This window comes from Vidua chalybeata, chromosome 2 (genome assembly GCF_026979565.1).
Source record: "Vidua chalybeata isolate OUT-0048 chromosome 2, bVidCha1 merged haplotype, whole genome shotgun sequence".
Classification (NCBI taxonomy): domain Eukaryota; kingdom Metazoa; phylum Chordata; class Aves; order Passeriformes; family Viduidae; genus Vidua; species Vidua chalybeata.
In genome coordinates, this window is record NC_071531.1 from 32,253,954 (window position 1) to 32,277,511 (window position 23,558).

At 38.7% G+C, this 23,558-nt stretch overlaps 1 protein-coding gene and 1 long non-coding RNA gene across 2 annotated transcripts in view; one reads left to right on the forward strand and one right to left on the reverse strand.

Moving 5' to 3' along the window:
- The window catches only part of GABRG3 (gamma-aminobutyric acid type A receptor subunit gamma3), a 286,706-nt gene that overhangs the window by 118,429 nt on the left and 144,719 nt on the right, over positions 1–23,558 (forward strand). The gene's annotated exons all lie outside the window — the stretch shown is intronic.
- On the reverse strand, positions 14,233–18,987 carry LOC128783687 (uncharacterized). The gene is made up of 4 exons (XR_008429232.1): positions 18,833–18,987; positions 18,364–18,475; positions 18,194–18,236; positions 14,233–14,555 (listed from the first exon to the last, which is right to left on the reverse strand). It is a non-coding gene; the product is annotated as an uncharacterized LOC128783687 (long non-coding RNA).

Below are 23,558 nucleotides of genomic sequence, written 5' to 3' on the forward strand. Positions count from 1 at the left end.
ACCTATTTCTTCTCGTCCTCCCACTGTAGTCCCCTGAGAAGGATCTGTCTTCTTTTTCTCTAGACCCTGCCAATCGTTGAAGGCATTAAAACAACTCACTTTGCCTAAAGAAAATCTTTCTGTCAATAAAAACAGAAATGGAAACATTTCTACTAGATTTCTAGTTTTCTTTTTTGGATGCCTCTGGATAAAAAGAAGCATTCCTCATTTTATATGTTTTGGGTAATCCCAATGAGAGGAGGGAGGGAGACCTCAGTGCAATCGACAGTTTCCTCATGAGAGAAGTGCAGGAGCAGACACTTATGTCTTCTCTGTGGTGACCAGTGACAAGGCTTGAGGCGATGGCCTGAAGCTGTGTTGGTAAGGTTAGGCTGGATATTAGGAAAAAGCTCTTTGCCCAGAGGGTGGCTGGGCACTGGAACAGCTCCCCAGAGAAGCGGTCATAGTTCCAAGCCTGTCTTAATTCATGGAGTGTTTGGAGAACCGTCTCGGGCACATGGTGTGATTCTTGGGGTGTCCTCGGTGGGGTCAGGCATTGGACTTTATTATCCTGATGGGTCCCTTCCAGCTCAGCGTATTCTATGATTCTGTGAGTGAGAAAGGAAGAAAATAAACACAAATTCTGAAACAAAAGTAAGCTGAACCTGTGGACTGTGTTAAAGAGTACAAAATTGAAAATAAAAATTCATATTTGAAAGAAGAGGTTAAATGCAAGTATTTTCATCCTGAACAGTAAATTTCAATTTCAGAATATTTCTAAAAAGACTTGGAGAGGTTAGAATTGTAATAATAGGAAAATCTTCCTTATATTTTTTTCTCTTGTTGCTGTATATATTTTTCCAGACGTTTGAGCACAAGTGATTGTTCATCTCTTGTTCTTTTGATGATGAGGTCTTTCACATGTGCAAATTCTCCATACCTTTTATAAGGCAAAATCAGAGAGACAGTATATGTTTTGAGTTTCTGACCATAGAAGGATCAGCATTAGATTCCTGTTGTTCAACAAAACAGCAGTTTTTAGCTTTGAAGCCAGTATGTGTGTTTTCTCTGTTCAGTCTTTTGCTGAATACCACACTGTTTTCACTTCTGGGTACTCCAGTAATTGTACTTTCCAAGTGACACAGCCTAGCTTGATGTGATTGCCTTTTATGATCCCTGATTTTGATGGAAGCTTATTTCCACATCTCGCTGTTGCCCTGTGGTCAAATACAGTTTCAGTTGGAGGGAGCTGTGCAATCCTTTGCCCATCATTTGCTACTGTCCTCTTTCACTGAGTTCAACCTGTTGATGTCCTAAATGCCAGAGGCATATCATTTGATTTTGAAAAGCCTCCTCCTTGGTAAAAGCCTAGGGGTATTTTCAGCTCTATTTAGATTTGTGCATTACAGTTTTAAATTGGTACTTTAAGCTCTATTGAAACAAATTTCAGAAAGAAAATGTCAGTGTGCACAAACAGGTAATTGAAAATAGCACAGCTTAGGAGCAAACAGTTTTTCTGCAAATTTCTTTAACCTTTGTTTAAAAATGCAGCTTTAGTATTATGCTAGTGGGGATTTTATTTTTTATTTGGTACAAGTGCTAATCATGATAAAATGTCATTGGTTTGAGTAACATATTCATTTGTGCAAGAACAAATGGTCTGTAAGAGCTGTGGTGCACGCAAGTAGGAAATCCCAGGTTGTAGTCCTTTAACTACCTGAGTCCAGTTCCCATTAATTTATGAATGTTTATCATTTTACAGCATAAAATAGTTCATTCATGATATGCACATTTAGATTTTAGTAGTCTATTGTTGTCTAGAGTGATAAGACTACATATTCAGCACTCTATAATCATTAAATATTTTTGTTCCAGAGTCACAACAATAAATCTTTCAACTCTGACCAGCTGTATAGACTGCATAGGTAGCATCTTAATATCTTGTGCCTTATAAAATAATTCATACCACTGGAAATAATGATGCATACTTTTACTAACTTAGTCTCCCTTTTCTTTTTTTCCCACTTGTGCAAATTGTATACCAAATTATTTATTTAGCCTCAGTGGGAACAGTAAAAGGTCATAGAGGGAGCTTGGAGCATTGCCCATGAAATTGTAGATGAAATTTTCTTTAGCAAATTCTTTAGTGAAACATTGCTACTATCAGAGTCAAATATTATTTAAAAAATATTCCAAAATATTTTTTTAAAAAATCCATTTGGACCAAATTAGTGTTTCATCACTAATTTTCTCCTGGAGCTAAGAAGGCTCTGTAATTCTCAGGATAGTGTTTTTTTATTCTGCATGTGTTACTGACATGATATTGGCAGTAAATAAAGAAGAGATTTCAATTGAGTATCAGTAGGCCATTTAATTTCTTGTGTGAATGAATTCAGGTCTACCATTGTCGTGGTTTGACATGGAAGTGAATTTTTTTCAGGAAGTTGGGTCAAACTAATCAGTGGTCAGGTTTGGCTATTGGCACTTGGAATGACCACTGAAAGTATGGACACGCCTCTGAGAACACAGGGGGTTACAAGCAAGAACTCCCAGGAGAACTGTCTCTTTGGTTCCAGTGGTCAGAGAGTGCAGACTCTCCCCTGCCCAGCCTTAGGCTGGGTGGGGGAGGGGAAGCCACACGGCCTTGTCCAGGTAGGCCGAGGGGCTGAAAGTCTAGAACCGAGCCAGCTCCTGTGGACGGAAGGGTGGAGAGAAGCGGAGATGCTTTTGTCCCCCCCCCACCCCCAAGAGGGAAAGAGACAGAGAGCCTGATGGCACCTGGAAATTTGCCGGTAGAGGAGAAGGAGAAGGGGGGGGGGATGATGCTCAGTGTGGGAGTTGAGAGTTCTGGGCAGAGATTTCAGCCGTCCAGGGAGTCTGAATTTTTAACCCTTTCCTGGGAAATGAGGGCTTTGTAAAATATTACTCCTCCTCGATTTATAGTGGAAAAGAGACAGTCTGGGACCTGAGATGTTAGAAGAAGGAATTTTTAGGTGGGAGGAGATGATGGAGTAGCTTTTGGCTGGACTTTTCTTGTTAGCCATAGACTGAAGCAAATTCTCCTGCAATAGAGACTGCATTTTAGGGGGATGCAGTGGTGACCCAAGGAGACCTGCTTCAGCAAAGCAACCACCAGCACAGGAATGGCAAGAACAGAGAAAAGCTGAGGAGGGAATGGTGATGCCCTCTGTCTTCAGGAAGAAGATGATCTCTGTTCCTGGACCCTTGGCCCCAGGGGAAAATGGGGGGGACTGTAGTCCCAAGATGAGAAGCTGAACTGTTGTCTCTTTTGGTCCATGGCAAAGCATCCTTAAAGGAGCCCTATGAGCAGTCTGTCCGTGCACGGTGGTGAGAGCACTGTGACATGGAAAGGAGAGTGTCACACTCGCAGATTTTCTCCAGGTGGTGCCATGTGTGACATGGAAACACAGGAGGTGGCAACTGTGTTTCCCAGGGTGGGGGTGGGGTCTATGGCACAAGAGAGACTCCTCTCTCCTTTGATAGACTAAGTATTGATTATCTGAAGGGTGGTAATTTGATCAGGAATCCCGGGTGATGTTTCATGGTGGTTGTTTTGGAAACTGGGGGGAGGAGGGGTGTTTTAGAGGGTCTTCATCCTGGATTTAGTGTGTGTGTCTTTTAGTAGTAATAGTAGTTTAATAAAGTTTTTTTTTTTCCTTTGTTGTTAAGCTTGGGCCTGCTCTGCTCTGTTCCTGATAACATCTCACAGCATTTATTTGGGAAGGTGCATTTTCATGAGGGCGCTGGCATTGCGCCAGTGTCAAACCATGACAACCATAAAGCACTGCAGCTGCTTTTGTCACTCTTCTATATATCAACCAGTGCAATGCAGTTTTCTGTATTATGTGAAATGATATTACTGCATGATTTCGCAACCATTTCACAATCTTCTTTTCTCCTCATCAAGTCAACTTTGACTTTTTCACTCCATATTTATGTGGTAGCAGCAGCTTTGGCAGCAAATTGTCTGCACTATTCCGTTGTGCTGTATTAGTACTGTATGACATGAAAAGTCTATGTAAAGGAAAGGAAACCTGTAAAATAATTTAAAAAAACCCAAACCACCAAAAAACCCTAAAGGCATAATTAAGTTGTAAGTGTTGTAGACGCTCTCAGGAATACCTAAAGAAGATTGAGAAACCTTTATTGACCTAAGCATTTTAGAAACTTAAGTCAAACTGAGTATGTCAGCTTGTGGCATTAAACAGATCAGCTCTGAATTCTCTTGATAGTATTACCCAGGACTGTCTGTTGGAAGGAGGCAAGAACGTTCCCTGCTGTTCATCACCTCCTTCTTATTGCCTTAGACATTTTTTTTTTTTATGTTTGTATAGCGCTAGAGTGGCTCTACATTTGTTGAACTCCTTGCTCTGGAAAGACAAACTGTTGGTATAAAAAATGGGGAGGCTGGTATTTTGAAGTCTGGGTTATTGAAATTCTGTCTGTTTCCAATCAGTCTTCATTCATTCACAGACATTTCCCAAAGAAGGCAAATATGCCTTTTCAGTGATTGTCTCCTTGCCAAATGCTTTTGGAGTAAAATCCTTGCAGCACAGAGCTGCCCACATATCCACACAGGATGCTTATGCTCTGTTACGCAATGGGCTGGGAGGGGATCTGCTCACAGAACAACAGCTACATTCAGGGTGAGTTCAGTGTGGGGATTTGTCCCTCAATTGCTCACATGCCAAAGCTAATGCCTAGTTTAGAACTTTGACTCCCTCAGCAAGGTGGGGATTGTGTGGTCTGTGGCTCTGGGATGCTGAGTGCAGAGCACCTGTGGGTTACAGACTGCTGGCCTTTGCTGCAGAGTGAGTCAATAGCACTTGCTTAAGCAGAGTGAGTTAAAAAACTGGTGGTGTGTTGCCTTTGACAGTCACCTTCCCAGGGGACTGGCCACCCAGGTGGCACAACAGAGCCTGTAGTGCAGAGTCACCTGGCACCCCTTCCTGCTCTCACACCATCCTCCTGACCATTCACTGAGTTACATCTGAGAGAGCTGCAGCATCAGGAGCAGCCAACAGGGTGCTCAGATCTGTGAACCATTTACAAATGGTTCATAAATGCCTTCTTCATAAACCAGATCAGCTTTCCTGCAAGGAGGAATGATGTCTGTGTTTATATTATAAGTAGTATGGAATACCCAAACTGTGGATTGTTCCAAAGTCCTTGTATTTTGAAACAATTTTTTTTTAGAAGATAGAAATATATTTATGATGTATACATACAGATTCTAGCACAGTTTGGGCACAAAACTGGGGGGGGGGGCAAGTGGCTTGGAACATCTGGGTTTTACTATACTATGCATAGAAAAATATTTTAAGATGTGATTTCCTCAGTTTTATTCTTCTCCTAAGCTATTACTCATCTTGATTGCATTTGTATATTATGCATGAGGACAAACTTGAGCTTTGTGGAAGGATTATCTTGGGAATTCCCATGTCCAAAAGTGCATGTTATTTAACAAGGTGTTTAGACAACATCAGCTTCAATTTAAAAGGATTTTGTGTTGGTTTTATTTGTGGTGTCTGTTACTTGGATCACACCACAATCACAGTCACACACAAGCATACCAGCACATGAAGACTGAAATAAAGGCAATGGAAGCTGAAGGTATTATCAAATGCAAAAGTAATTAAAGAGGACCAGGAGGAAAATATTTATATGTAACTGCATCCATTTCTACCAGTTAATAAAGAGCATTTTCTTTCCTTTCCCTAGTGGGAAAATAGAAGACAACTTCCTTAAGCACTAGTTTCTATAGTGACAGTATCCTCAAAATCATCTTTATGCACTCAAAAATAGCTTGATATTACAGTGTAGAAATGGAGCTTAATCAGAGTTTTCTGTCCTCTAGAAAAAAAGTTAATGATCTGAAAAAACAGGAATTTAAATTGCATGGAACATTAAATTCTTCTAATTTAGTAACTGAACTCTTGTTTGCTCTTGCTGATGAGGATAGCGATGGCAAATGCCATCCTTCCCAGCCTCACATCCCATATCAGGTCCATGATGTCTATTGTGCTTTTGTGTTTGAGCCTACAGGTGCTACATCTACCCATTCCTTAATTTTTTCTTGGTCTAGGTGCAACCGAACTCTGTTTTTTCTGGTCTCTGGCAGCTCTTCTCAGCTCACACACTTGTGAGACGGACGTGGCTCTGGTTGTGGCACAGCTCCATTCTGAGCTCACAAATCTGCCTTCATAGTCAGATACAAACCCACAGCCCTCTGTCCTATTCCACCCTCCCGACATCCTTTTTTTCAAATGGCATCTCCTGCTGAACATCACCCCTTTCTTCCCCGTCTCTGCAGTCATTTTCTCTTTCTCAGCCGTTCTCGCAGCCAAACCACCAGTTAAAGCATGTCCCTTTTCTTACTCTCTTCCCCTGAAATTCCTTTTGCTTCTGTCAGCCTCTGCTCTGTATACTTTGCTTTCCTTTTTGGGAATTTTTCAAACATCTACCACTCCAATGTCCAGATAAGGACCAAAGTGCCTTTTTTTTTTTTTTTTTTTTTTTATTCTGACTGGAGATTTCATCCAAACCCTTAATATTTCAGTTAACTTCTCTCTTCCATTATCTATGGCCTCATCTTTCAGACAGATTGGGCAGTAAATTACAAAGGACTTAGGTAGTTCATGGCTGATTCATTACACACTGAGGCATTAAATATTGAGTAATATTACATAATTAACAGAATTCCTAAATTCATGCAAGCAAGTTCCTCAGCCAGTCACAGTAATTATCCATCAGTTACTGATGAATAGTAGCACTAAAATAAAGATCAGCATCTTCCCAGGATTGCATTTACCAGGTGAACCTGTCTGTCAAGATGCAGCCATTCAAGAGTGTGCATATTTAGCTAGTCAGTTAATTCTGCACTCTGAGCTGCAAGAAATTGCTAGAGAAAGGCAGCTGCTTTTGCATGAGTTTAATTAAAGTGAATGATACATTGCATTTTATGTGTATCTATTATGTGTAGCTATTTTAATGTCCGCTTGCACATCAGGACTCATTACTCTTCACGGTTTCTGTTACTTGTTTTGCAAACATGCAAATAAAGAAATAATTATGACTAATAGAGCTCACCCATGAGAGATGAGGGGGAGAAATGATCATCAGGTTGTTGTGCTCCTGGAAAATCAGAGCAAAATGTTTCAGTTGTACAAGCATCTAAGGTAAAGTATTCCTCTGCTCAAAATTTGACATGCCACCAGCTGTTTGGGGCAAAGACATCTTTAAGGTACCACCATTCCTGACAGGTCTGTCATCCATGTTGTCCTCTGTGGCTGGAGCCACAGTGCTTGTGTAGCTCTGCTGAGGGGCCAGGAGTGTTGCTTCCTCCCATGTTCAGAGCTGCTCCTGGAGGCCATGGACCCTCTCAAGGAGCAGCTACTGGCAGCTGTGCCTGGGCCTTACTAAAGATGTTCCTCCCTCCTCTCTGACAGTGCTGCAGATGGTCTCACAGGACTGTGTTGAGGACTATAATTCCTGAGTGAAAGCTTTTTTAAAAAATCAATCACTCTGATAAATGCCTTCTTCTGCTGTTTTCAAAGTGTTGTTTTACTTCCAGTGAAGCTGCTGCAGGAGGCTTCCCTACAGAATGAGGCTTTCCTGTGTTTGGCCAAGTGCCAGTCCCCTGGTTGCCTGCCCTTCCTGCTGTCAGTCAGTGCCAGCCTGGTGCTGTTCACAAGGACTGCATGTACTGCACAGTCACTTGACTCATGGCACCTGCTGAGGAAGCTACTTCAATGTATGGAAAGCAGCCTAGGAAATTTTGAAAAAAATACACATAAAATCAATCCTCTTGATCCTACAAATTAGTGTGATATGTAACCACTTGCATTCAAACATAAATATTGGATAAATATTAATTCACAAAGTAATTTTTAGTCTGAAGACAGATAAGACCATTTCAGGTGGTCTACTCAGGTAATTTCTATTGAGCTTTGTCAACTTAAGCCTTTTAGAAGTGTTGAACTTTAAAGTCTGTTCTGGTGCTTAGTATTATATTGGTTTATCTTCACATAAGAGAGAAGTCAGTAGGGTAAAAGTAAACCAGACTGTTTTCTTGCTTGAATATTGTAATCCATGTTATAATGTAATTCGCTTTTCTCTGTTAGAGTTTTGAATTATCAATGGCCCAAAGGCTTTTTTTATTCATTAAAATAATTTGTTTTACCTTTCTATTCTACTAAGGCCAGTGAATTTAAAATTCTTATAATTTTGCCTAAATGAAAACATATATTATGCAGTAGGGAAAAAGATGCATAAGTGATTAGTCTATGATTATCTTGCTGTTAAAATAAATCTAAACAAATGGGATTTTTATTGTTCCAGTGCAGACTATCTGAATGGTAAATTATTCTAAATTGGTCATAAGCCACAACCCATTCAAGTTCGTTCAGAGAGTATAGGCAGAAGTGTAGCTTTTATTATTTTTAAATATAGTTAGTTTTTTCCTTCTTGATGGCTTTTCTGGTTATAGGCAATAAATGTAGTTGAATATTACTGCTTTCTGTAACTGATATGCCTCCATGATATTCTTTAAAGCACCAATGATAGGACTTTATTTGAATTTTTAATAACTGAGAACCTTGCAGAAGCCAATATAAGTAAATGATGGTTAAAATTAGATAGACACATAAAGTGAACTCACTGTCAATTTGTCTTTGAACTCCAGATGCTCACTGTGAAATGCTCTATAGGATCAATAAACAGTGTATGCTACTCTAATCAAGGAGAAAGATCAGTGCACATGTATAGATACAGAGAGATTCATTGCTATCATGACAAGATGTGAGTACAGACATTCCTGAATTGCCCTTGGGGCACCTTCTTTGAAGAAGGTGAAGCAAGGAAGCTGCAGAGGCATCCACTTCAGCCAGCTGGGCTGGATCTGGCACTGCTGCTGAACTTTCCCACTGGCTGCTCTGTTCTGGCCTAGCATAGTCCTGCATCGTGTCTAGAGTCAGGAAGCGTGTGGTGGCCTAGAGTGAATGAGATCTACGCTCCTCCTTTTTGCAGCAAAAGCTGCAACTGGTTCTTTCTTAAACAATATGAGCTGACTGGATCCCCTTTTTTAGTTGCCAGTATAGCAGAAAATAGTGTTCTGCCTTGTTAAAAAGTTGTTTTGGCATGCTCTGCAGTTAAAAAAATCTCTGATCTAGCATGAGGGCCACTCAGTCTGAGGAGATGAGAGAGGGTGACTAAAGGGGACTATGCCCAGATCTTTTCAGTAGTTTATTTACTTAACATATTGTTTAATGTAGCAGAAATGTTGAAGAAGTGTTCATTACTAATTGGTTACTAATGCTTACCTTCTGTAGTGTTATGATGCTTTTATAGCCTAAAGACCAGTGTTATGTATTTGGTTATCTTCCTATGTAAATTAAAGTATTTTTCTCAGAAGGAAATGAAAACATAGCACATAGCACTATTCTAGTCTTCAGCTGCAGGGTACAGTCTGGTGCATACTTAGAAGCTGGTCAATTTAGTGTATCAAAATGCCCCTCTGCTCTAAGAGTGGTTAGAATGAAGGAAAATAATTTCCCCAGTGTGGACCACTTTACAAAATGTAATAAGTCACATTTTGCTGTAGAAGCACAAAGCTGGTTATTCGACGCTAACATGCCAAGCTTTTGAATTATTGCTTTCTCTGCCAGGCTGTGGCTGGATGGCAGGGAGGTGTTATCTGCTGAAAAGTACTGGTGCCACCTGTACAACCTGTGTGCAGTTTGACACAGTGATTGCAATAGCTTGGATGGATAAATGGGTGATATTTCTGTTTCATTGAAGATGTCAGTCTCACCCAGTTTCTACTCTTACAGCAAGTGAACTTGCAAGTTTTCATTTCACAAACAAATAAGTTAATAATAGTATCTTGATAAGTTCCTTCCTAAGGCCAGGGCTAAAATTTTCTCATAGAAATGTTCTACTGGAAAATTCTGATTCAACTAAATCAAGGCCTTATTATGGAATATAACTTTTTTTAAAAATAGAGATTAGGCAAATTATCACCAAGGTTTTCAATGTACCTGACAGATTTTTAATGTATTAAAATAAGATTTTTATGGATAGACTACATCTTGAAAGTTAAAAAATATTTTGTAATAGTTTGCTTTGTGAACAATTCTGTAATTTTTTTTCTTACTGATTCATGATGAATACAGCATTTAATACCTTAGAGCTTTGAAATTAATGGATAACATAATTTTTGGCCAAGTCTGGCTAACTGTACAATGATATTTGACAGCAGAGGCACTGACATACACGCATGTGAAATATAATTCTGAATTAGGCTGCTGAGGCTACTCCTGATCTAATTTCCTAATTCAACATGCTTCCTTCACAGAGATTAAGTTCCAAGATGTAAGTCTTAATAAAACTGTTTCATGGAGATGAGTTCTGTTCTGATAACAACCTCCATGAAGTCATGGCTTGTACTTAAAAATATACTCTATCATAACTCAGAATCAGATAATTCCTTAAGATAATCAGATAATCAGATATCAAAAATGAGAAAGAAATGTAGCATAGGAATTTAGGAGGGAGCAGGATACTGCTGTGAGGAGATGTCAGTGTTCAAAGTGTGGCACAAAGCCTGAGTAACTCAGACCTGTATTGCTGCCTATTGCTACAGCTTTTCAAATACAGTGAAAACTTGGTAACACTCCAGTGAAATATTTAATGGAATATGTTTTTTTATTAGTAACCACTGTGTGCCTGGCAAATGGTAGTATTATACATTAATGTACAACTGACCTCACCGGCTGATGTTTTTTGTTTAGAAGTGGGATATTGTGGTTTGCAGTTTTGCAGTCACAGATTTTCAATGAGGACCATTCTGTTCCTCTGTAACTGAGGGTTCCTGTAACACAAGTACAATTTTCTTCAAGCCCTTTTCTCCCTGCTGCTGTACTGCAGCTGAGAAAGCTTGCATGGGCTTTCTTCTGCAGGAAATACTCCTACTGTGAACTCAGCTGTTCCCAGTTATCAGTGAGAGTCGTGGACTTCTACCACACGTAGCAGGACTGAATCAGACCTCAAGGCTATCAAAGTGCTTCATTGATTCCTCCACTTTTCCCATAGTGCTGCTATTCCTTGGTGAGCAGGGGGCTGCTGGTTTGTGATTTGCTTCTATTTTCCCTGGTGGGGAAATTCCCTAGCAATGTTCAGTGTTTTACTGTTTGGGTCATTTAATGCAATACACTTGCCACCTTTAGAATGCATAGAGTTCTGTGTTATATGTTAGTCCAGCTGAGAACCGTAACCCAAATAGTAAAATTCCTGGATACTTTCTAGACTTCTCTTCATGTCTGTGTTCCAAATGGAGTAAAGATTCCAAAGAAACACCATGAAATACCTGCTTCCTATAGAAAGTGGAATTATTACGTATGTTATTTCAGTGTTAAATAAACCAAAAGATATAAACTTAGGTGCCCATATTTTGGCAAATGCAATCATATTTATGCAGCCAGCTGTGTATTCTAGCCTTCAAAAGTATGTTTAAATTTTGTGTGAGTTATCAGCAATTGCTTTTCATGGGGTGTGTTGATGCCTCAACACTCTGAAAAGCAAGACTCTTCCATGGTGTTGAACTGTTGCTATAGGACCTACAGGCAGGCAGCAAAGCCTGCAAACACAGATCACAGATATACAATTAAACATTTTCCAGGAAGCTCATGGGGAAAATGATGCTTCCATCAAACAGCAGTGTCTTATTTTAGAAATATATTAAAAGAATATAAACAGGGACTTGGTTAAGCACTTGTGTAACTAAATGGCAGCATTCAAATTGCAACTGCAGTAATCATAACGCTATTATAGTTTTAATGTCATAGTATGTAGTTCAACATCTCTTCCTGCAACTTTCATGCTATTTCCAGCCAAAACAAAATATCAATTAGTTCTATGGTATGAGTAGTTTCAGTAATTTTCCTATTCCTATCATATCAGCAAAATCTGTCCATCTCCATGAATAGAGCTATATATAAATATTCTGTGAGAATTTGAACACTCTGGGCAAGAGATGTGGATTAAGAGTTTTCACTCAAGCAGCGCTTCCTTGTTAAGTAGAATCTAGAGGTTGTTTTTTTTTTTTTTTTTTTGGTGGGTTTTTTTTTTCTGTTGGGATGGAGATTTTTTGCTTTCTAGATTTTTTTGAGCTGAAAAATTGTCTTCTGGTAGAATTTTGGAGAAAAGGTGAATTTATGTAAATTGATGGCAACCTAAGAGTGTAATTGCGTAGCTGGTCTACAGTTTAACTGATACTGGTCTGACATTATTAATCTGTCTCATATTTGAACGAGATGAATTTATGTCTTCCTGGTACACTGGGGGAAACAAGAACTAGGAGACCTTTGTTGTTGAATATATGAGAAGAGCTTGTGATGCTATAAGCAAAGATATTATTTTATGTGAAAAAAGGTCAGATATTGGGGTTTTGGTCACAAAAATATTTTTACGGTGTTGTTTCTGGATGGTATTTTTGTTCATCTCTTATACAAAAAAAGTAACAATATAATGCTGTCATCTTGTAATTATCTCTGTTTTCAACTTTCATGTGCCATGCACAGTTGGCAACAGATGCTCAGGCACTCTGCAGTGAGATGCTTTTCAGCCACAGACTTTACAAGTATAGCAGTGCTGTTGAAAAAGTAATCATGTGCAGAGCAGTATTTCAAAGCTTGAAAAGGAGAAGTAATTTCCACTGGGTAACTCACATCCATTGTACCAAATATGGTTTGAAGTGAGTTATAATGTTTTTCCCAAATCTTTCTAGAGAGGTCCATTTAAACATCTCTGCCCTTCTTTTAAACTGCAGAGGTCCCATATCTGATAATTTGGAAGGGTCTTCTGGAGACTGCCTTTTACAGGATAAGCAAACCTTTTGTATAATTGATTAATCAGTCTGATAACAAAATTTTTGTCCCAGCTGGCACTTCTGCAACAGAGCAATTCTAATTTGTGGCACTGAAGTGAGTTCTTGGAGTAAACCTAACAAGGGACATCAGGAAAATGTATCAAACATTAACTATTTCAGAGGTAACACTGCTTTTGCAAATGCAGGTGTAGGCACTGCCTAAAGTATGTGGCAGGTGTTTCATAAGGAAAAAAAAAAGTCATGTTTGATTCTGAGATAGGTATTTTGTACTTTAAATAGGTTTTTAATGCTTACCATAGTGATTTACTTTTTTGAAATGTACTGATTGATACGAAGAGCTTTATGTCAGAAATCATTATGTAATTCTTTGAAATTGTTGTACTTGTTACATCAAAAATACATATGGTACACGTAGGAAACCAAAACACTTAGGCTGTCTTTCTCATTTAATACCAAGCTGCCATCTCAGTAGAACATTTTAAATTCTTTTTGGCAAGAGATAGAGGAAAAATAAATACGACACTTGAAACATTTCACTAAGTTGACATGCCTGTATCTCCTGCCTGTCCCAAAGCAAAGGGCTGCACTGAGCATATGCAGGATAATGTTACACCTGAGATGTGTTGGGTTACTTTTTGTTTTGTGGGCTTTTTTGCAAAGCCATGCTGCAGGAAAAAAAGAGTTTCAAATATATATTACTTATTATATTTATTATATCTGATCTTCATGAAATTAAATATTTTGAGGTGGACCAACACATTTTCTGTGATAGCATTTGAGAGAAAGGGAAACAATTAGCATGACACTGGCAGTGTTTTTCAGGATGTGGTCACTCTAATCAGATGAAATGTGATCCTTCACTTTCCACAGATCTAGAGAAATACAAAACCTGATATGCTCTTTAACCTTTAGGAATCTAAGACAATAAGAAATGAAACAGCAGCTCTGTAGTGGAAGATACAGTGTTCCTGCAAATTCATAAATCCACAATTCTTAGTTGATAATCATGAAATGACAGAAAATCCAAAAAACATGTAATTCCTATGCCTGGTTCCTACATCACCTTTCCAGGGACATGGGTGAGGCTGTAGTCCCCTTCTTCCTGCTCATCTTGGTGGTAGGAATGACATTTGCTTTTCTCCAGTTGTTGGACAGTTTTCCCTGTCACCCTGATTCATCAAGGATTACCCAGAGGGGCTCTGCAATCACACCTGGCACCTCCCTTGGCACTGCTTGGTGGGTCCTGCTCTTCTGCCATCATCTCTTTGTCCTGGCCAATCTCTGCATCGTTTCATTGCCAGTTCAAGGTATGAGTTTTTGCAAACTTTGGAGGCATTTAAGGGCACTGCTCTTCTCCAAATTTCAGTGGCGTTTGAAGGTGTGCACGCATTCTTGTCCAGACAGAGCTCTGAAACAACACTTTAGATTTTGCTTGAGCCAGAGCTTGATTTTAGCATAGAGCTGCCACTGTCAAATACATGAATTCAGATGATGTGATAGTGTAAAATGTCATACTAACTGTTTTTTCTTCAACTGATAAAATGAAAAGGAAGATCTCTAGTGAAAGACAAGCCTGGACTGCAGTCTTGAGATACATTTTGGAATTTTACTAGCTCCTGTTTAGGTTATGGGAATCTGCACAATGTTCAAAATCAGGTAGAATTAAAAGCTGCAAAAGCATAAAGAAAGAATAGCATCACTTTGAGAATTTACTTGTACATTTTCTGATAAAAATCCTTGTCTGTCTAAATCCAAAACTGGTACAATTTTTCTCAGACACTTCTTCATATCTTATATTTGTTCTTTTCCTAACCTTTGTCAAAACTGTGAACTCATTTGTCAGTATTTTGCTCAGTTTGATTTATCAGATTTATTGCTTTCTTGCTGTAAAACTCAGTATTTACCTTCAACACATGTATTTTGGAACACTTGCATGCATAGTCACAGTGATTTCATCATGCCATATTCCACTAAAAATAGCAAAGGGTGAATATCCTCTGACATACCTATTGTGATGCAATGATCTCAGGAAAATTGTGTAACTCAAAAACTAATAGAAGTTTCTGGTCAAGTTATTTTTCTCATTTTCTCATTCGCCTCCTTGGGAAGATTGCAATGAGGTTTTGTGGGTTCTGCTAAGGTGTAATCTGAAAGAACTGTCCTCCACCCTTCCACTGTACATGGAAATAAAAGAATATGGAGGTAGGAAGAGATAGGATATTTCCTTTTTGCTCTGTTTTTAGGGCCTCAACAATACAGAGCAGTGATTACAAAGGAAGTCCTGCTTACAGTCAGCAGTGAAAATTATCTATTTGGACAGATTATTTGAGAAATATAGCTGCAAAAATCTAGAAAATGTTTAACAAGAATATACAGACTGTCATATGTATTCACTGTTTTCTTTTGGTCACAGTTTGGGCAAATTTTCAATATATATAAAGGTATGATTTCTATGGCAAAGCTGCCCTTCTTGTGACTTTTGTGTTCTTGATGCAATAATTTCTTTCGGGACTTTGCAAAACTTTTTTTTTAATGTTAAATAAGATGATGTTGTCATTATAACTTCATACTTAGAAATGGCTGTACTTTTTTGACTGGAATGAAAACAATAATTACAAAGTTGGTCTGAGTCATTTACTTGGCATTGATACTGCTTTTGGTATATGTATTGAAAATAGATTTCTATAATGAGACAAGTCAGATCCCATAATGTCTGTTGACATTAGGAACTTCACCTACAATATACCAAAATGATTTTGATATAGAAACTCTTAGTCACATAATAGAACTGCATTTTCTAATAAATTTATCTAAAGAGAACCTTATTTAACTCATAAATTCGAGGCTTTTAGCATTATCCTTCTGGGTGTATAATTTAGAGCAGCCTTATGCTGAGTTGTCCATGAAGTTCCTAATGTTCATTATAAACTTTGTTTATACAACAGCGTGTGGAATGCATGTCACTTGAGTGCATATATGAAAATATTTTTGGCAGAAGTTGTGATTAATAGATTATATATTTGGGTCTCTGTTAGGAATGGAGATAATGCTTCAGATTATTAATACACTTCTTACATAGATGTTGGCTGTGGCAGCAGGTGTTACACTTTGGTCATTGACTTCTGTTTGCTTGCTATTCATCTGGATCAGTTTGGGCCTTTGCCATTTGATTACGTTATCTTTTATCTACTTCAGAATTCTCACCCACACAAATGTATTTTAATGACACATCAGCTTTGTGCCTTTATTTCTAATTTCTTCAGTTTTGCCAATAAAAATATGATTGAACAGTATCAAATATAGTTATTCAACTGGCTTGAGTGGCTTTCTTTTTCATTTTTTGTTATGAGAAACAACTGACTGCTAAAATAGTATGTAAATTTTCAAGGTGTGATGCAAACGTGCTCTTTTCCTGCTACATTTACTGATCTCCTGCAATGCTTGCCAAATTTAAACGAGAGGTCTAAAGGGCTGTCACATTCACCCCAGGCTTGGGTGTGAATCAGACCTCTCTGGGAACATAATTCAAGCACTTGACTGACACACACACACACCAGGAAAATTCTGTATTTCTTCCCCATTTCATTATTTATAATGGGCACAACTCTGAGTTCTGGGGTACCTAAATTAACAAAAATTACATTTGATGGAAAGACATGCTTTGGAGCACTGACTTTTGGATAGCCCTAGGTATCTCTAGGAGAATGGAAGTCAGAGCTTGACTTAGACAAGATTGGAGAGCTAAGATAGAAGGACAAAGCTTTAGCATGATATTTTTTCCTTTTCATCCAGTAATTGCCTAATGTGAGGTGCATAAGCTCTTGTTCTTGTTCCACTGTTTGGCTAACTTTGCAAGAAGCTGTATATTGCAGTCAAAGGAATATTTTTTTTCTTGATCTTCTGGATCTGTGAAACTTATCTTTCTGGTGACACAATGATGTATCTTCAGCAGAAGGTGTGCAATGTTCTGCCATCCAGCAGCAAAATCTGCTGAGTTTGTTCCATAACATATCTTTAGGCATTTAAGTTTTTTGAAGCACCTCAGCATTTTTGGTCAGAGCTTTGCTGAGCTTTTCTCCTGAACTTACAGTTCATATCATGTGGGTAAATAAATGTTTTAAGGAATGTCTACCTGCCTTTTCTGATCCTCATCTAGATAAAGATTTTCATGCTTGGAAAGAAGCATCAGTTATACATTTAGTCTTCGTTCTTTAAAACATAATCACATTCAGTTTTCTTTAATTTTAGATGCATTGACCAGTGGCAACTGTCCAAAGTCGTCCCCTGGATGCTTTTATTTTTTAATTTTGTAGGATTAGAAGTTTTTTTTTTCTCATTTGCAGAGTAATTAGTGTTAGCTTATTATCAAAGAACATTAATGTCAGGTAGAACAGTTCCTATGGTTGCTGTTATACACTCCTACATCTGTGTGTTGTAATAAGAACAAGATGAAAAGAAACTCAAATAAAGGATCAGATGAGAAAATGCTTTGTCTTAATATGTGATCACTTATTTCTCCCAGGCTGGTAATGCCACTTAATTCTGAAGGTCACTGAACCCAAATGAGCAAAGTTGCAGCAGGTGGCCAGTTTCCAGCTCTGATGAGTGTTCATCTTTATGAGTTTGGAAAAAGATATAAACTGCATTGGGCTTGCTCCTCAAGCTTTGTTCACGGCAATGGCAGCTGACACATGTATGTATTTATCAACTGGGGCTGACGTTAGCTTTTTAAAAAATGCATAATTAAAAATTCAGTTGTTCAATAGCTGCTTTCAAGAATTCTCACATTCCTTAGTTAATTTTTCACTCTGTTATTTCCTCCAGAACAATTTCAACCATCTTTCTCATGTCTTTCATTCCACATTTTGAGAATGAGAAAAATCTGCTTCCAACAGTTTGTACTTTGACTCTTTTGTTTTTCTTTTTACTCTTATGCTAGGAAATGAAAAAGTAAGGATTCACAGAGGATTTAATTACCAAAAAAGCATGTCCACTTCTTTCATGTTGTTCACAATGGACTAGCATTTTGGTATCAAAACTACTATAATAACTTTTCCCTTTCATAAGCAGTTGAAATGTATATTATAAATTTTTACATGAAACACTTCACAGCTGGGCATTATGAAATCTATTTTGGAGAATAGTAAAATAGAAAATTGCCATGGAAAACACATCTCTTTCTTCCTGTACTGGCCTAAGTTGTTGTCGAATTAGATCTTAGTTTTTCTCTCTTGCTACAAGTTTAGAGATGTTCAAGTGAAGAAGTGTGACTCTGTATTGATATCAGGTAAAAATTGAAATTTTTACCTTGGACTTTCACATGTCTTCTTGCTGTACTTCCAGTTGTCTGCTGCAATTCAACAATAGGATAAATCATGAAAGACTTGTCCTATTCTTCCAGTGAAAGAAGCTTTGCTACCCTGGGACAGATTAAAGTGGTTAAGAAAGGTTCAGAAAACTTATGCTGGAAAGCTTACCAGGTTTATGTCTTTGCAGTGGAAAGTGTTCAAGGCTGGAGAAGTTCTAGCAGGATTCAGAAAGAAATACTGCAAGATTCTAAGCAAAACACATATTTCCATCTTGCTTAAACTGAAATTAGGAAAAAGAAAAACAAAATAGAAGTAATAACAAAACCTCTCCCAATTTAAGAACAGTATTTGGAAAGAAAAAAAATGCAGACTGAATAAGCCAAAAGACATTGAGTCAGGGAAATGTGACTGGGTCGATATTATTGTTTCTGTCATCAAATAATAAAAGGAAAAAATACAAGGAAAAAGAGTGCTCTAGAATTAATTACCAGTGCCATACACTTATGATCAAAGGATCCGCCTGGGTCCATGGACCACAGAAAATGGCATACAAACATTATATTGCATTATATTGACCCCATGATTTCCCCCTATAGCATATCCCTGCATGAGTCCATCCAAACAAAACAAACAGAACCTCCACAGCCTCTTCTGACTCTGGAACGGGTGCTTTCCCTGTGTCGCCCTGGCTCAGTTCCCAGCTGCCTCGAGCCGGTGTCACTGTGTACCCTGAGCTGGTGGCTGGAGGAGGGGTGGAAGTCCAGTCGGACCTGTGGCCGCAGGGGGAATGCAGGGCTGGGAGAAGCGGGACTGATGTCAAGTGGTTACCGCGGCAACAGGGAGGGGCCGGCGCAGGGCGGGGGAGCAAAAAGGGGGAGGGGGAGCAAAAAGGGGGAGGGGGGAGTGATGGTGTTACCACAGCAACGGATGAAGTGCCTTCCTCCCCTGGGCTGGAGATGCAGCTGCCCTGATATAAAATTACCTGCCTGGTGCTGGGGGGTTTAGGCACAGCATATCAAGAGTGCTCGTGTTATCATCATATCATCATCTATTTATATTAACTATTTAATTTCTAGTTAGAAAGTGAATCTGCACGGGATATAAAGTATTTTTTCCCACACAAGGTGCACCCATAATTATCTCTTTTCATGGTTCACAAATTGTAGCAGAATTAATCATGATTAATCATGAAGTACTAGAAGACATGCTGATTTAAGGTATTAGTCTGTTTTACACATCTTTACAGGACTATATTTCATTTTCCCCAATGAGTTTTGCAAGACAGATCCTAAAATTTCTTGTTTGGGTTCTTTAATTTTTTTCTTTTTTTTTTTTTTTTCCCTAATTATATCAGTACTGAATTTTTCTGGTAGTTTCCTTTAGAATTTCCCTAACTGGTGAGTGATGGAGTTTGTGAATACAAGAGGAATGTGATCATGTAAAACTGATAGGGACAGCCTGAACTCCTGAAATTTCAGTCATTGCATGGCCCAGTGAATGGCAATCAGCCATCTGCTGTTTCATCTGGTGTCCCTTGTCCCCTAACTAGGAACAGTGAATAATTATCGATGTCAATAGGTGTTTTAATAAGTCTCACAACAAAAAAAAGAATGGACTGAAGTCAAGGAGGAACTGGAATTTGATGACCTTTGGCTTGAAAAGAAGAGTTTTATGGTGAGGTAGAACCAATTCTGGGTGTCAAACCACACAACACAAGAAGATTTGGGAGGAGGTATGGCTTGGATCAGTGGTGTTCAGGGCCTTGGCGTTGGCCAGAAAACCAGACAAAAAAAAAAAAATCCAAAAAAACCCCTAAGGGATGAAGAAACTGAGGCAAGGATTGACCCCCAGATACTTATCCTATGAAAATGCTTCTTTGCTTCTCTTGTGAAGCCTAGGTGAAGCATAAGCACATTTACCTGCTGTGTTTTCCTTTGAAGAGGTGAGATGTGACCTGGAGTGTTCTTAGGCTCAGAAATGTGGGAATGCTAGGCTCAGCCTACTAGGGCAGCCAGCCCAGTCTTATGGGCTCTATATTTTGAACATGAATTCTCAGCCTCCCCTCAAAGTGTGCTCCCAATAGTGCAGAAGCAGAGAAGGCTCTGGTTTCACCTGAGCCAGCAGTTCTGCCCTGCAGGGCTGCCCTGGCTCCTTTGGAGGCCAAGAGCAAGAAAGGTTTGTACACAGACTCATTTCAGACCATCCTCTTGTGCCTGTGTGGCAAACCAGTCATCTTATTTTTAGAGCAGTTAAACATTTGCATTTCCCTCATATGCAAATTAGGGCTTTTACAGATGAGATTTTTCTACTACTTTGTGCACAGTTGGCTTTTTTGTGCATCATTTTGTTTAATTAGAGTAACACCTATTCACATCCTGTGGATATAGGATATAACTCCCCAGCTCACTGTGGCTTCATTTATTTCCCTGATTTCTGTCATCCAGCATTTTAAACTCTCCTTTTGGATCCTATTTATGTTGTAATAAATTTAGACTTTGTGACCTGGGTATGTCTATTCTGCTAAATCAAAGATATCCAGGGACCAATACGTGTCCCCAAGACCGAGTGGCACCAACTGGTGTATGTCTACATTTTTTAGTTTTAGCTGCCTCTGTGGCAGATTTGCCTTGAGAGCAACAGGGCAAGGAATTCAGTTGGCAGTAGAGTAAGGTGAATGACTGGGTGTGTGGTACTTGAGCTATGTGTGTTGTTTCTTTATTCAGCTGTGGGGATGCAATCAATGAGTGTTTGTTTTGAGCAAATGCAGGATTATATGTATTTATTTATTTTGACCCTTAAAAATGTTCAGTGATGCGTGGCAGGATGGTTTGAAATGGCAAAATGTCCCAGGTGAGCTGTATCTTTTCTGCATCTTGGAGAAGACATGAACACCCTCAATATCTCAGCTTCTGAGAAAAAGAGGTGGTAATTTTTTGTTTCCCAGCCATGATGCTGTAAGAGTGCAACTTTCTGGCACACTTGGGTTCTTTAGTAGAGTAGCACATGGGTTCTTAGGATATAACATGGTCTCAGGAGTTACCCTAAAAGTGCCTCTGGAAGGGAACAGCTAGAACAGGACTTTTTACCTACATGATCTTCCAACCTGCCTCCTTAAAAAATGTTCCTTACCATCTTTTCTCTCACTCAGAATTCTGTGTGAGACCATCACTGCACCTGACCCTCTACTCTGAGTGTCTGCTTTTTCATGACTGCCCTGTCTCTCATTCCTTTACCACCGTTTCTTTGCTAAGAGTGACAGTAAGTGTAAAAACATCATGGTAACCTCTCCTTTCCTAGGTTGCTGATTACATAAAAGATGTTTCAAAATATTGTTTCACTTTGTTGGTTAAAAGGTACTCTTTCCATCCTTATAAAAACCTATTTAATACAGATAATATGAGCACAAAATCTTTTTGTGTGCAGTCTTTGAGACTGCATTTATTGTTTGTGAAAAGGACAGTTTAGTTTCTGTTTTGAATAAGGTAATGCCTCAAAAACTATGTTTATAAAGTCAGTAAATCTTCTGTTGTAATATACAAATACTATTGAGTATCTTTATAATTTTATAAATTTTTCAGAGATCAAGTATTCTTAGGAGACCTTGATAATGTACTTTATTAAGTACAGCCATGAACATATATTTAGTCTCTTAATTTTCTCTTTGTTTCTTCTGATCAGGGATTATTAATTTTTATTTCCTTACTATTATTTTATTTCTTTACTATTAAGGAGTTAAGCTTGTCCTTCTGCATCTATGTTACTAAATTCTTACGTTATCAAGCTTGGTTTCTTCAATTATGCATTTGTAGTCTCTCTCTCTCTCTCCATCCTGACTGCTGTATTAGTAAAGCCTTGAATTACAGGTCAGGGTGAGCACTGTACTTTCGCTGTCAATCCAAAAAAACACTGTTCCTTCCAGCAGCAATCTTCTTAGGAATGACTACTCTGATTAGCATTTTGAGTAACAGTGCTCACCAGTTAACAGAGGTGAAAAGTCTGCACGCTGCCATGTGCATCCCCTGCACTTCTTTGCATGCTTTGGACACCGTTTTTCTAAAGCAACTTAAGGCATATACAGTTATGTCTCATCAGGCACAGTCTGCAACAGGACATGAATCCTGACACACCAGGAGAAGAGGCTGTGGAAATGCAATTGTGGCATGATCATAGCAATCAGGATGTCTTTGGAAATGTTTTAATAGCAACAGAAGCCAACAGAAGACTCCAAGAATAAATGGGAAGCAGCAATATTTAAAAAGTCTTCCACCAAAAGGGGGGAGAACAGAGCTACAGCTGATCTTCTGAAATGCATTCTTTCTAATTTCATGCTGTGTTTCTGACTGTGAAATGATTGATTGAAGCAGAAGAGATAATCCATCAATGTGAAGAGAAGCCACAAAGAGATGTCAAGACATGGGCCAAGACAAAAATGTCCAGCTCTTTCTGTAACTGAATGGAAGAATTGATCTGGAATACAAAAGGGCTAAAGCTGGCCTCCAAAGAGCCAAAATAGGCAGAGTGAGAGAGATAAATGTTTTCTCAGGGAAAGGAAGTGCTACATGATACTTGCATGCTTTGTTTCTAGTATGAAGTTAGATATCTCTCCCTCTTTATAATAGCAGGAAATCAGTGAAATAACTTTCTGAAGCAGGCAGGAGGCAATACTACAGTGAAGAAGGTGAACTTCCATCCTCCTTGCTCCAAGATTCCTACTGAGTCAGTGATGAGAATAGCTTTTTGACTCAAAGCATTCAGCTATGGAGATGATTGGTGCTGCTTGCTGAAATATTTTGATGTTGCTAACTAGAATAGCCCTTATATCTGTAGTGACAATCTCAATTTTGAATTTTCTTCTTTCATTGTATTTTGCCCATGGAACCATGATGCTTGTAACAGTATGAAAGTACTTGCTCAAAAAAGAGCAAGTTATTGAAAGGCTTTCTATACATAAAACAGTTTGGAAAGTTTCCAAACTTATATATTTTACTAATACTGTAAAACTAATCTTTAATCTATTTCTTTTGACTATCTTTTGAAGGTACAGCCTTAACACTGATGGGAAAGATAAATTCAGATTAAGAAGAGAAAATAATCCAAAAGTGGGAACGTGTTGCCCACTCTTCCACTCTCAATAGAGGCTATTAGGAATTAGGATCTGGAAAGGGAGCAGGAGCACAGAGAGTGAAAACAAAGCAAACTGGTGGAGAATGGGAAGGTGACCCCTGTTACGCTGTCTCTTAGGCAACAATCCCAGTGTTGCGTGTAGCATGAAGTAAATACACCCACATTTAGCTCCTGAACAGCCTCTGGAAACACGAAGCTCCAGCCTGGCAGAGATACTTCAGGAAAAGTTACAGGCAACT